The following is a 15,462-nucleotide window of genomic DNA, read 5'->3' as shown; positions in this document are numbered from 1 at the left end:
TCTGGGATCATGACCTGAGCCAAAGGCAGGGGCTTAACGACTGAGCCGCCCAGGCGCCCCCATGATCATTAATATTAAACCAAATATTTGGAATCAGAAAGAAATAAAGGCGTAGCTTCTTAGGCCCTATCAAATCAGGGACAGACTGAAAGAAATGTTAGATTACTTCTCTTTTCTAGTTGCCAACCATGTGGGGGGTGGTGTGTGTGTCTGTACAACATATGTATTCAGGGTGGCTTTTGAGACAGTTACACTATAGCTGTAGATGATACATTAGCATTCTTAATCTCCAAAAAAGAGAAGCAATAAAAACGTGGAATGATTATCAGGAGAACATGACTTTTGTAAATTGTGAATAGAGCAATGGAAATGTAAGGGCCAGTTTAGAAGATTTATGGGCCAGCTTATTTTTGAAAACTATTTTGAACCGTGAGAAGACTTCACTCTGCCGATCATAAATTGTTCTCCTGCAATGGGAGTAACATGGATACACTCAAGTTTTGGCTCAATAAATACCAATGTTATTTAATTTAGATTATCAAAAGAATACGTAAAAAGAATATTGTCAGGCTCTTCAATTTTTCAAAAAAATTAGAAATAATAGTACTAGAAGAGAATTTCTGGTTATCCAGTTACCATCTTTCATGGTCCACCCCATGTTCTTTATTCAAGCACAAAGAGAAGCATTGAGGCAACCTTACCTGTGTTTCTCATAAAGAATCACTAATGCTTTTACTTGGAGAAAGGCAAGGGAATACTCTTAGGCAGGCATTTAGTAAACATCCAGCTAAACCAAAAGACGTCAAAGTGTGATTGGTTTCAAGAACCGTCGCATGTCTTGGTTTCCGAGACACCTGAGCAGTCACGACAAATTGCACATAAAAAAAACCAATTGTGATTGCTTTCCTCTTAGAACCAACATTCCATATAGGCTTTATTCTTCATTTTCCCTAATTTGGTGCTTTCCAAGTCCTCTTTAAAGTGCCCTTTCTCCAAACTTAAGAAATATTTCTTTGATAAAAACTGCTATTCATTACAAAACATTCCGGTTTTTTAAACTTAAATTTTGCTTTTACTGAAAGTCTACCATTTGGTATATTAAGTATGAAAGGTAGTGCAGACTTAGCTCCAGGTTTTAAGTGGGACTCAATAATGAAAAATGCCACCAGCCACTTTTGTAATAATGGCATCTACAATGCCATCATGTATGCAAGCAATAAAATTCTTCAGGGTATGTTTTTATACTGAAATTTTAATATGAATGCCCCTCGCCACAAGGATATAGAGAATTACTTTTAGAAATGATACCATAACTCAAATTGCTGAGTATAGGGAAGGGAAGGGGGGGGCATTATTCCTTGGATTCAAATAACCGTCAAAAGCATTTTTCCTTTAGCTAAGGGTATGGAGGGTGAGAGATTTAAGCACATCTGCACTACTTTATCAAGCTACATTTCATTTTCCATGAAGTTTAATACCACATACAGGTTGGTGTACTTACCTTCATTGGGTGACCTACCCCAATTAAAAAACAAATACTCCAACCTAAAAAATTACTAAACTTTTTATAAGAACTAACCTTTTAAATGTGCCCTGTCCCCATATATAAATACACATTTGGATTTTTTAAGAGTACTTGTCGTAGTCATAAGTATATAAACTACAAACTTCATTGTACTGCAGGGTTGTTAAAGATTCATTGATGCCTTCTAAAAACTTCTGTGAGTTCACAATTCTGTTTTACTTTTTCTTGTCTACTTTGTGGAAACAAGGTAGATGTTTTTTTTTTTCTTTCAAATTTTAGATCCCATTTCTGATTATATTTAAAGCCTTAAGTTCTTATTTTGAGAATATTGTCTGCGATGACTCTAATAATGATCTTTCTGGACTAGATATATCCAGAGGAAAAGGCACCAACAGGAGCAAATAAGCTTCTAAGGAACAAAGGTCTTATTTTTTGCAGGTATCCTTGCTATAATGCAGAATAAAAGATTAATTAAATTTCCTACATCATACGATGTTCGTGTTAGCGGGTCTAAGATTAAGCACATGGTATTTATAAGCTAAAATTAATTCAAAAGGCAAGAATGTCTTAATGTTTTCATTCTTCAATTTTGTATTCTTCAAGAATGTATTAATATAAAAACTGTGGCTAACCAGTTCTTATTCTCTAGAACTGTATTGACTCCAATAGTGGATCGTGTTACTTCATTCTCATCCAATTTTAGTAGAATCAAATTGCCTTTTATTTTCATATTACTATCTACTATAGATTCTTCAGATTTAGAAATGAGTATGATATATAAAGACCACTAGATACACTTTTAAAACCCTTTCTGTGAATTTATGCATATATGTATATATGTAAAAACATTGTTGATTTCCAATTCTGTTTTTCCATAGGAATGACATTTTTATAGAAACTGTTCTTTTTAACTTAAATATTTTAACATAAATTATTTATGTGGATTTTTAGTACAATTCATTCTTATGTGTGCCCCATAAACATGTTTTCATGAGATTACTTTCTTTACTGATACAGTAAAGAGGAATAAAAAATTAGGAACTGAAATAAGAGTGAACAGAGAGGTGGACAGAAAGAGACTGCTGATCACCAGATCAGAGCAAGTTATGTTAAGACAAGAGAAAAATACTTAAACAGCAGAAGGGATATGAACTATAAAATAGAAATCTTTGTAATTGCGTACTGATGGGATCTGTTGCACCTAGGCCTTTCTCCATTAGTTACTTTTTCCTTTAGGCTTAAAATACTTTCAACCTATGGGCCATTTTCTACACTGTTTACTGAGGTAAAAAAATCCTCTAAAGTCAATCATGGTTTTTCCACTTTTTGGACTGAGCATTTGGCAGAATGCTATGTCTTTTCTGTGTTTTGAGATGAACTAGCACATGGCTTCTACAAGATAGTTTTTAAATCATTGGGGTCACTGGGAGTTACATGATGGTATACTTCTTCCTAAAATTTGTTATGGTACGTTTAGTGAGAAATTAAATCAAGAAATCTCATTGTAGCATATTTTAATAAGTGAATACCAAATACATAGAGTGAGATATATATACATATATATATCGGTTTGGTAAGGAACACAATAGTCTTGGGGACCATTATGATAACAGAATTGCATTATATATTACATATTATGTGGATGTTGGAATGTATCACCTGAGGGGGTCTCCATTCATTAGCAATCATGTCTGTATATAAAACTTTTTTTTTTTTTAACCAAACTAGCATTTTATTTTGTGAGTGACAATTGACTGATATTTTTGAATAAGTGTTATCTGGGTTTTGGAATTGTTGACTGATCAGTTTGAAAAAGTATGTTACCAGAATTTTAGAGTTAACGCCAATGTGAAAAAGTATACACAAAAAGTAATTCTTTTCTAGCTATATGAATGTAATATTTGCATATAGTGTATATATTGTGTAACATATGTATATTTGGTCATAAAGGCATAGAATTGGAAACATTGTAAAATTAAGCACTTTAATTCCTATTAAATATTAAGCATTTGTATCTTGTAAATAAATACATCCTTAAATGAATTATAAAGACTTACATGTTATTTCAGCTAGGACTGTAGATGTTCACAATGATTTTGGTGGTCTCAGAGAAAAGTTACTCCAGTAGAGTGCCAATGCTCCTTCCCACCTCCCATCCCCACCAAAACCTGTGGAAGTCTTTCAAGAATAAAGCAGCGATGGAAGCCAGGGTTCCCCAGGTGTAGAACTGGGGACTTCTCCCTGTGATAACTCCAGGGTTAGATCTGCGGGAGCTGCGAAAACAGTGCTGCTGTTTTCTGAGAAATGACTGCTTTACTACATAGTTTATGGTGCTTGCCTGCATTGTTCAGTCTTATGTGGTGAAACAGACATGGAAATGGCAAAGAACCAATTTGAGTCTTAGTCCTGCTATTACCTATTATGTGACCTTAGACAATTTACCTGAGTCCCAATGATAAACTCTTAGAGTCATTCCAAGAAATATGAAAAACACACTTGGTGACTACAAAATACTATACAGGTAAGTAGTATTTCATGGAATACTTCACTGGGTTTCATACAGTTACCTTATTGGCTTTTGATTTAAAACATAAAAGATATCCCAGAAAGGAATGTGTGAACAGTATGATTTAAGAGAGAAAATATTTCCAGACATAATCCTTTTTAGAAATCAAAAGCCTTGTTTGGGTCTCAAAGAATTAATTTATCAATTGGTTCTTAAAAGCAATTAGCAGGGTGCCTGGGTGGCTCAGTCAGTTAAGTGTCTGCCTTCGGCTCAGGTCGTGATCCTGTGCTCCTAGGATTGAGCCCACATCGGGCTCCCTGATCAGCAGGGAGTCTGCTTCTCCCTCTCCCTCTCTCTCTCTCTCTGTCTCTCTCTCTCTCTGTCTCTCATGAATAAATAAAATCTTAAAAAAAAAAAAAAGCAATTAGCATCAGCTGAAGAATTTCTTAAAATTAAAAGTTGTCCTTGGCTTATCAATATGACATGTTTGAGTCCACCTTATACCAGAGTAGAAATATGGTGGAGAGAGCCAATGTGGCATAATTCAGAGCTTTTCCAACTAAGGTACATAGGAATCATGCAGGGATCTTGTTAAAATGCAGATTCTGATTTAGCATGTCTGTGGATGTGACAGTTCTAACAGGGTCTCAGGTAATGTTGATATTCTTCAAACCATTCTTTGGAGTAGCAGCTTATACTGAGAAGGTCTTTGTCATAGACAACTGGCTAGAAGTCCCTGACTCTGACACTTTTTGTGACTTTAGACACTCTTCCTTGAAACGTTGTGGGACTTAGATGATATTTTAGTATATTGCCTGATCCATATGAGGCATTCAGCACATAATATTTTATTTTCAACTGAACTATAGTTGACAATATTGCTTTCAGGTTTACAATATAATGATTCAACAATGATATATATTACAAAATGTTCACCAGGATAAGTGTAGTTACCATCTATCACTATACAAAGTTGTTATAATATTATTGGCTATATTCCCTATGCTGTACATTTCATCCCTGTGACTTATTTTTGTAACTGGAACTTTGTTATATTTTAATCCCCTTCACATACTGCTCACATCCCTCCTCCCCTCTGGCAACCACCAGTTCTCTGAGATTTTTTGTTCATTTGTTTTTTAGATTCCACATATAAGTGAAATCATATAGTATTTGTGTTTCTTTGTCTGATTTACTTCACATAATACCCTCTAGATCTATCCATGTCGCAAACGGCAAGATTTATTTTTTTTTTTAAGATTTATTATTTGAGAGAGAGAGATAAGAGTGCATGTGGGGGGAGGGCAGAGGGAGAGGAAGTGAGAATCTCAAGCAGACTCCTCACTGAGTCTGGAGCGGGGCTCCATCTCATGACCCTGAGATCATGACCTGAGCTGAAATCAGTAGTCAGAGGCCTAACTGACTGAGCCACCCAGGCACCCCAAGGATTATTCTTTTTTATGGAAGAATACATTCTGTTGTATTTATATATACCACATCTTTATTGATGGACACTTAGGTTGCTTCCATATCTTGGCTATTGTAAATAATGCTGCAGTAAACAAAAGCCACATCTTTTTGAATTGCTGTTTTATTTTTCTTTGGGTAAATACCCAAAAATAATATTAATGGGTGGTATGGTATTTCTATTTTTAATTTTGTGAGGAAACTCTATACTGTTTTCTAAAGTGGCTGCACCAATTTACATTCCCACCAACTGTGCATGAAGGTTCCCCTTTCTCCATCCTTGCCAAGACTTGTTATTTCTTGTCTTTTTGATAACAATCATTCTGTGTAAAGTGATACCTCATTGTGGTTTTGATTTGCATTTCCCTGATGATCAGTGATGTTGAGCACCTTTCCATGTGTCTGTCAGCCATCTGTATGTCTTCTTTAGAAAGAAAGTCTTCTTTCTTGGTTAGAAAAATACCTTTTTAGGTATTCTGCCCATTTTATAATCAGATTATTTGGGGGTTTTTTGTGTGTTTTCTTTATATATTTTGGGTATTAACCCCTTATCCAATATACCTTTGCAAATATCGTCTCCCATCTTGTAAGTTGCCTCTTTGTTTTCTTGATGGTTTTTTTTCACTGTGCAAAAATGTATTAGTTTGATGTAGTGCCAATTATTTATATTTGCTTTTGTTTCCCTTGCCTGAGGAGACATATCCAGAAAAATACTGCTAAGGCTAATGTCCATGAGTTTACTGCCTATGTTTTCTTTTAGGAGTTTTATGGTTTCAGGTCTCAGGTATGGGTCTCTAATCCATTTTGAGTTTATTTTTGTGTAGGGTGTAAGTGGTCCAGTTTAATTGTTTTGTATGTGGCTGTCCAGCTTTCCCAGCACCATTTATTGAAGAGATTGTCTTTCCCCATTTTTGGTTCTGTTGTTATAAATTTATTGACAATATACACATGAGTTTTCTTTCTGAGTTCTCTATTCTGTTTCATTGATCTATGTGTTTGTTTTTATGCCACTACCATACTGTTTTATTTACTACAACTTTGTAGTATAGTTTGAAGTCTAGAATTGTAATACATCCAGCTTTGTTCTTTCTCAAGATTGCTTTTGCTATTTGAGGTCTTTTGTGGTTCCATACAAATTTTAGGATTATTCTAGTTCTATAAAAAATATTGTTGGTATTTTAATAGGGATTGCCTGTGTTCTGTAGGATTTTTATGGCTTCAAGTCTCACATTTAGGTCTTTCATCCATTTTGACTTTATTTTTGTTTAGTGTAAGAAAGTGGGCCAGTTTCATTCTTCTGTATGTGGCTGTCCAGTTTTCCCAACACCATTTGTTGAAGAGACTGTCTTTTTCCCATTGGATATTCTTTCCTGCTTTGTTGAAGATTAATTGACCACATAGTTGTGGGTTCATTTCTGGATTTTCTATTCTCTTCCAATGATCTATGTGTTTATTTTTGTGTCAGTACCATACTGTTTTGATCACTACAGCTTTGTAATACAGCTTGAAGTCTGGAATGGTGATGCATCCAGCTTTGCTCTTCTTTTTCAAGGTTGCTTTGGCTATTCTGGGTCTTTTGTGGTTCTGTACAAATTTTAGGATTGTTTGTTCTAGTTCTCTGAAAAATGCTGGTGGTATTTTGATAGGGATTGCATTAAATATGTAGATTGTTTTGGGGAGTTATAGACATTTTAACAGTATTCTTCCAATCCATGAGCATGGAATGTTTTTCCATTTCTTTGTGTCCTCTTCACTTTCTTTCATCACTGTTTTATAGTTTTCAAGAGTATAGGTCTTTTATATCCTTGGTTAGGTTTATTCCTAGGTATCTTATTGGTTTTGGTTGCAATAGTAAAGAGGATCAATTCCTTAATTTCTTTTTCTGCTGCTTCATTATTGGTATATAGAAATGTAACAGATTTCTCTGTGGTGATTTTGTATCCTGCAACTTTACTAAATTTGTGTATTGGTTCTAGCAGTTTTTTGGTGGAGTCTTTTCTACATAGAGTATCATGTCATCTGTGAATAGTGAAAGTTTGACTTCTTCCTTGCTGATTTGAATGCCTTTATTTATTTTTGTTGTCTGATTGCTGAGGCTAGGACTTCCAAAACTATGTTAAATAACAGTGGTGATAGTGGGCATCCCTTTTTCCAGACCATAGAGGAAAAGCTCTCAGTTTTTCCCCATTGAGGATGATATTAGCTGTGGGTTTTTCATATATGGCCTTTATGATGTTGAGGTATGTTCCATCTAACCCTACTTTGTTGAGGATTTTTATCATGAAAGTACATGACATTGTACTTTGTCAAATGCTTTTCCTGCATCTATTGAAATGATCATATGGTTCTTATCCTTTCTCTTCGTAATGTGGTATATCACATTGATTTGCAAATATTGAACCACACTTGCATGCCAGGAATAAATCCCACTTGATTGTGGTGATTGATTCTTTTAATGTACTGTTGGATCAGATTACCTAGTCTTGTTGAGAATTTTTACATCCATGTTCATGAGATATTGGCCTGTAGTTCTCTTTTTCGAGGAGTCTTTGTCTGGTTTTGGAATCAGGGGAATGCTGGCCCCATAGAATGAGTTTAGAAGTTTTTGTTCCATTTCTATTTTTTGGAACAGTTTGAGAAGAATAGGTATTAACTCTTCTTTAAATGTTTGGTAGAATTCTGCTGGGAAGCCATCTGGCCCTGGACTTCCGTTTGTTGGGAGATTTTTGATTACTGATTCAGTTTCTTCACTGGTTATTAATCTGTTGAAATTTTCTATTGCTGTTTCAATTTTGGTAGTTTATGTGTTTGTAGGAATTTATCCATTTTTTCTAGGTTGTCCAGTTTGTTGGCATATAGTTTTTCATAATATTCTCTTATAATTTTTGTATTTTGTGGTGTTATTCTTTTTACTTATTTTTTAAAGATTTTGTTTATTTGAGAGTGAAAGAGAGCATGAGCGGGTGGAGGAGCAGAGGGAGAAGAAGCAGCAGACTCCCCACTTAGCAGGGAGCCCGACGTGGGGCTTGATCCCAGGAGTCCCAGGATCATGACCTGAGCTGAAGGCAGATGCTTAACTGACTGAGCCACCCAGACGCACCCTATTTCTTCTCTCTCTTATTTTTTATTTTATTTACTTGGGTCCTTTCTCATTTCTTTTTGATAAGTCTGGCTAGAGGTTTATTGATTTTATTAATTTTTTCAAAGAACCAGCTCCGGGCTTCATTGGTCTGTTCTATTGCTTTAAGTTTCTATATCATTTATTTCTGTTCTAATCTCTATTATTTCCTTCGTTCTGCTGGCTTTAGGCTTCACTTGTTCTTTCTCTAGCTTCTTTAGGTGTAAAGTTAGATTGTTTATTTGAGGTTTTTCTTGCTTCTTGAAGGAGTCCTGTACTGCTATATGCTTCCTTCTTTCCTTTTGCCGCATCTCAAAGGTTTTGGACTTTTGTGTTTTCATTTTCATTTGTTTCCATGTATGTTTTTATTTTTTTTTATTTTTATTGTTATGTTAATCACAATACATTACATCATTAGTTTTTGATGTAGTGTTCCATGATTCATTGTTTGTGCATAACACCCAGTGCTCCATGCAAAACGTGCCCTCTTTAATACCCATCACCAGACTAACCCATCCCCCCACCCCCTCCCCTCTAGAACCCTCAGTTTGTTTTTCACAGTCCATAGTCTCTCATGGTTCATCTCCCCCTCCGATTTCCCCCCCCTTCATTATTCCCCTCTTGCTATCTTTTTTTTCTTAACATATATTGCATTATTTGTTTCAGAGGTACAGATCTGAGATTCAACAGTCTTGCACAATTCACAGCACTCACCATAGCACATACCCTCCCCAGTGTCTATCACCCAGCCACCCCACCCCCCACTCCAGCAACCCTCAGTTTGTTTCCTGAGATTAAGAATTCCTCATATCAGTGAGGTCATGTGATACATGTCTTTCTCTGATTATTTCGCTCAGCATAACACCCTCCAGTTCATCCACGTCGTTGCAAATGGCAAGATCTCATTCCTTTTGGTGGCTTCATAATATTCCATTGAATATATATATATCACACCTTCTTTATCCATTCATCTGTTGATGGACATCTTGGCTCTTTCCACAGTTTGGCTATTGTGGACATTGCTGCTATAAACATCGGGGTGCATGTACCCCTTCAGATCCCTACATTTGTATCTTTGGGGTAAATACCCAGTAGTGCAATTGCTGGGTCGTATGATAGCTCTATTTTCAACTTTTTGAGGAACCTCCATACTGTTTTCCAGAGTGGTTGCACCAGCTTGCATTCCCACCAACAGTGTAGGAGGGTTCCCCTTTCTCCGCATCCCCGCCAACATCTGTCGTTTCCTGACTTGTTAATGTTAGCCATTCTGACTGGTGTGAGGTGGTATCTCATTGAGGTTTTGATTTGGATTTCCCTGATGCCGAGCAATGTTGAGCACTTTTTCATGTGTCTGTTGGTCATTTGGATGTCTTCTTTGGAAAAATGTCTGTTCATGTCTTCTGCCCATGTATGTTTTTAATTTCGTCTTTGATTTCCTGGCTGACCCATTTATTGTTGTTTAGCCTCCGTGTCTTTGTGATCTTTCCAAATTGTTTCTTGACTTCTAGTTTTATAGTGTAGTGGTCAGAAAAGGTACATGGTATGATTTCAGTCTTTTTGTATTTGTTGTGGCCTGTTTTGTGACCTAATATGTAATCTATTCTGTAGAATATCCTATGTGCACTTGAAAAGAATGTGTATTGTGCTGTTTTAGGATAGAATGTTCTGAATATATCTGTTAAGTCCATTTAGCCCAGTGTGTCCTTCAAAGCCATTGTTTCCTTGTTGATTTTCTGCTTAGGTGACCTGTCCATTGATGTAAATGGGGTGTTAAAAGTTCCCTACTATTATTGTGTTATTATCAATTAGTTCCTTTATGTGTGTTATTGTTTTATATATTTGGATACTCCCATCTTGGGTGCATAACTATTTATATATATTGGATTTCCATTATATATAGGATAGAATGTTCCAAATATATCTGTTAAGTCCATTTAGTCCAGTGTGTCCTTCAAAGCCATTGTTTTATGGCTTTGTTATATCCTCTTGTTGGATTGTTATATCCTCTTGTTGGATTGTCCCCTTTTTGATTATATAATGCCCTTCTTTATCTCTTGTTATGGTCTTTGTTTTAAAGTCTAGTTTGTCCGATAATAGGTAATGCTAGTCTGGCTTTTTTTTGACATCCATTTGTGCAATAAACGAGTCTCTTGGGGCACCTGGGTGTCTCAGTCAGTTAAGCATCTGCCTTTGGTTCAAGTCATGATCCCGGAGTCCCAAGATCAAGCCCCACATTGAGCTCCCTGCTCAGCAGGGAGTCTGCTTCTCCCTCTGACCCTCCCACCTCTCATGCTCTCTCTCACTCAAATAAATAATAAAATCTTTAAAATAAGTCTCTTGTAGGCAGCATATAGATGGTTCTTGGTTTTGGGGGGGTTTTTTTGTTTATTTGTTTATTTGTTGTTTGGGGTTTTTTTAAATCCATTCTGACATCCTATCTCTTGTTTGGAGCATTTAGTCCATCTACAAAGTAATTTTTTAAAAGATTCTTATGTAATCTTTACACCCAACATGGGGCTTGAACCTACAACCCTGATATCAAGAGTCATATGCTCCAGCAACTGAGCCAGCCATGTGCCCCTCAAAGTAATTGTTGATAGATATGTTTTATTGTTGATATGTTTATATGTTTATATGTAGATATGTTTATATGTTGATAGATATGCCATTTTATTACTTGTTTTGTCATTGTTTCTGAAGATTTTCTCTGATCCTTTGTCAATTTTGGTCTCTCTTTTGCACTTAAAGAGTCCCCTTTAATATTTCTTGCAGGGCTGGTTTAGTGGTCACAAACTCCTTTAGTTTTTTTGGTTTTTGGTTTTAAGTAGATTCCATGCCCAGCATGGAGCCCAGTGCGGAGCTTGAACTCATGACTCTGAGATCAAGACCTGAGCTGAGATCAAGAGTCGGACTCTTAACTAACTTAGCCACCCAGGTGCCCCAACTCCTTTTGTTTTTGTCTGGGAAACTCTTTATCTCTGCTTCTTTTTTGAATGATAGCCTTGCTGGATATTCTTGGCTGCAGATTTTTCCTATTCAGCACTTTGAATATATCATGCCACTCTCTTCTGTCTTGCCAGGTTTCTGTTGAAAAGTCTCCAGCTAACCTGATGGGTCTTTCCTTGTAAGTTAAGGATTTCTTTTGCTGCTTCTAAGATTTTTTTCTTCATCTCTGTATTTTGCAAATTTAATTACAGTATATCTTGGTGTTGACCTGCTTTTGTTGATTTTAATGGGAGTTCTCTGTGCCTCCTGCATCTGGCTTTCTGTTTCCTTCCCCATATGAGGGAAGTTTTCTGCTACTGAAATTTTCTGCCCCCTTTTCCTCTCTCTTCTTCTCCTGGGACTCCTATAATTCAAATGTTATTGTGTTTGATGGAGTCACTGATTTCCTTAAGTCTATTCTTGTGTTCCATAATTATTCTCTCTGTTGTTCAGCTTCATTATTTTCCATTATTTGTCTTCTATTTCACTTATTTGGTCCTCTGCTTCTTCCAGCCTGCGGTTAATCCATCAAGTCTATTTTCCAATCTCATTTATTGCATTCCTTATTTCTGAATCTTAACTCTTTTATCTCTGTGGTAAGGATCTCTTCTGATGTCTTCCATTATCTTTTCTCAAGTCCAGTGAGTATCCTTATTATTGTTGCTTTAAATTATCCATCAAGCATGTTACTTATATCTGTTTTGCTTAGATCTCTGGCCATGGCCTTATCTTGTTCTTTCATTTGGGATAAATTCCTCCATCTTGACATTTTGTCTAAGTTTCTGCTGTCTTCTGTGTGTTAGAAAAGCCAGTTATGGGGGCACCTGAGAGGCTCAGTTGGTTAAGCATCTGCCTTCGGCTCGGGTCATGATCCTGGAGTCTTGGGATCAAGCCCCACCTTGGGCTCCCTGCTCGGCAGGGAGTCTGCTTCTCCCTCTGCCCCTCACCCCACTCATGCTCTCTCTCTGTCTCTCAAATAAATAAGTAAAATCTTTAAAAAGAAAAGCCAGTTATGTCTCCTGTTCCTGAAAGTAATGGCCTTATGGAGAAGAGGTCATGTAGTACCCAAGACCTGGTGCTTCTGGGAGTGTCTCTGGCGTGTGCTGCATCACTCTGCTGTTGTGTTGTGGCTGCTCTATCCTTAAAGATAGTCATCTGCAGAGGCTCTTCTTGCATGCTGTTGGCAGTTTCTGGTTCCTGGCCTGAATGTGGCAACTCTTAACTAGGTGTGCTCTGGTCTGCTTATGAAATGGGACCTGACACCAACTCCACCAGAACTGAGGCCCTGTAGAACTGTCTGGTCAGAAGACGTGGTGTGGGAAGGGGTTTGTGCTGGTCTTCTGGGAGAGGGGCCCTACACGCAGGAATGAGGCAGCTTGACTTAGAAAGGCAGTCCTTCCAGAGCACAGGGGGTGGGGCTTGCTGTAAGTAAGGCAGCTGAGTAAGTCAGGTAGGGGCTGAGCTGCTTCCCTCAGGGGGCTCTGTATTTATGCAGAGAGGCAGGGGAGGGAAATGGTACCAGCCAGCTCCTTTGTTCTGAGAGGTGTCTCCATGAATGCTGCCTCTCAGGGAAGTGCTCTCAGAAGAATGAATAATCGGGCGCCTGGGTGGCTCAGTTGGTTAAGCGACTGCCTTCGGCTCAGGTCATGATCCTGGAGTCCCGGGATCGAGTCCCGCATTGGGCTCCCTGCTCGGCAGGGAGTCTGCTTCTCCCTCTGACCCTCCCCCCTCTCATGCTCTCTCTCTCTATCTCATTCTCTCTCAAATAAATAAATAAAATCTTTAAAAAAAAAAAAAAAGAAGAATGAATAATCTCCTCCCATTCCCCCCATGTGCCCCAGGCATTTTTCAGATAGCTGTTTCCATGATGGTTGCCTCTGGGTTTTTTACCTTCCTTCTCTCCAGGAGCAATGCAGTGTCCTGGCTCTATCCTAGCCAAGCCTGCTGACCTTTAAGACTCTAGGCTTTGGGGCACCTGGGTGGCTCAGTTGGTTGAGCGGCTGCCTTCGGCTCAGGTCATGATCCCAGGGTCCTGGGATCGAGTCCTGCATCAGGCTCCCTGCTCGGCAGAGAGCCTGCTTCTCCCTCTCCCTCTGCCTGCCTCTCTGCCTACTTGTGCCCTATCTCTGTCAAATAAATAAATAAAATTTTAAAAAAAAACCTCTAGGCTTTAGGGGTGCCTCAGTGGCTCAGTCAGTTAAGCATCCAACTATACACACACACACACACACACACACACACGCACATATATATATACACACACATATATGTATATATATATATTTTTAAGATTTTTATTCATTTATTTGACAGAGCAGGAGAGCACAAGCAGGGGTAGCGACAGAGGGAGAAGCAGGCTCCCTGCTGAGCAAGGAGCCTGATGTGGGGCTCAATCCCAGGACCCTGGGATCATGACCTGAGCTGAAGGCAGTCGCTTAACCAACTGAGCCACACAGGCGCCCCAAGCATCCAACTCTTGATCTCAGTTCAGGTATTGATCTCAGGGTGGTGAGTTCAAGCACTGTGTTGGGCTCCCCACCAGACATGGAGCATACTTTTAACAACAACCCTCCAGGCATTAAAGACATGGTATGGGCAGGGGCCTGCGAAGCTGGGACTGAGGCAAGCTTGACTGAGAAGGACAGTTGTGCCAGAGCACAAAGAGGTGGAGCTTGGTGTAAGCAAGTTAGGCAGCCAGTGTTGGTGCTGCACTGCTTCCCACAGGTTGCTCTGTTTATGCTGAGGGGTAGGGGAAGGAAATGGTGCTGGCCAGTTCTTCTGTTCCCAGAGTGGCATCTCCATGAATGCTGCCTCTCAGGGGTGTGCTCCAAGAAGAATGAATAATCTCCCCACAGTGTGCCCCAAGTGTCTTTCAGGTCGCTATTTCCATGCTGTCTGCCCCTGGGTTGTTTTCCTGCCTTTTCTCCAGAAGACAGGCAGTGCCCTCAGGTCTCTATCCTGCTACACCTGCTGACCTTTATTTTTTATTTTTTAATTTAAATTCAATTAATTAACATACAGTGTATTATTAGTTTCAGAGGTAGAGTTCAGTGATTCATCAGTCCTATATAATACCCAGTGTTCATTACATCCTGTGCCCTCCTTAATGCCCATCACCCAGTTACCCCATCCCCCTACCCCTCCAGCAACCCTCAGTTTGTTTCCTGTGATTAAGAGTTTCTTATGGTTTGTCTCCCTCTCTGATTTCATCTTGTTTTATTTTTCCCTCCCTTTCTTTGTGCTCCTCTGTTTTGTTTCTTAAATTCCACATAGGAGTGAAATCATATGATAATTGTCTTTCTCTAATTGACTTATTTCACTTAGCATAACAGACATGTCTCCAAAGAAGATATACAAATGGCCAACAGACACATGAAAAAATGCTCAACATCACTCTCAGCATCAGGGAAATACAAATCAAAACCACAATGAGATAACTACCTCACACCAGTCACAATGGCTAAAATTAACAAGTCAGGAAACGACAGATGTTGGTGAGGATGCAGAGAAAGGGGAACCCTCCCACACTGTTGGGAATGCTAGCTGGTGCAGCCACTCTGGAAAACAGCATGGAAGTTCCTCAAAAAGTTGAAAATAGAGCTGCCCTATAACCCAGCAATTGCACTACTAGGTATTTACCCCAAAGATACAAATATAGTGATCTGAAGGGGCACCTGCACCCCAATGTTTAAGCAGCAATGTCCACAATAGCCAAATTATGGAAAGAGCCCAGATGTCCATCGACAGATGAATGGATAAAGAAGGTGTGGTATATATAGACAATGGAATACTACTCAGCCATCAAAGGGAATGAAATTTTGCCATTTGCAATGATGTGGATGGAGCCTACTGACCTTTAAA

This window comes from Neomonachus schauinslandi, chromosome 5, assembly GCF_002201575.2.
Source record: "Neomonachus schauinslandi chromosome 5, ASM220157v2, whole genome shotgun sequence".
NCBI classification, from domain to species: domain Eukaryota; kingdom Metazoa; phylum Chordata; class Mammalia; order Carnivora; family Phocidae; genus Neomonachus; species Neomonachus schauinslandi.
The sequence above is the reverse complement of the archived record's forward strand: the minus strand, read 5'-3'. Positions refer to the sequence as shown.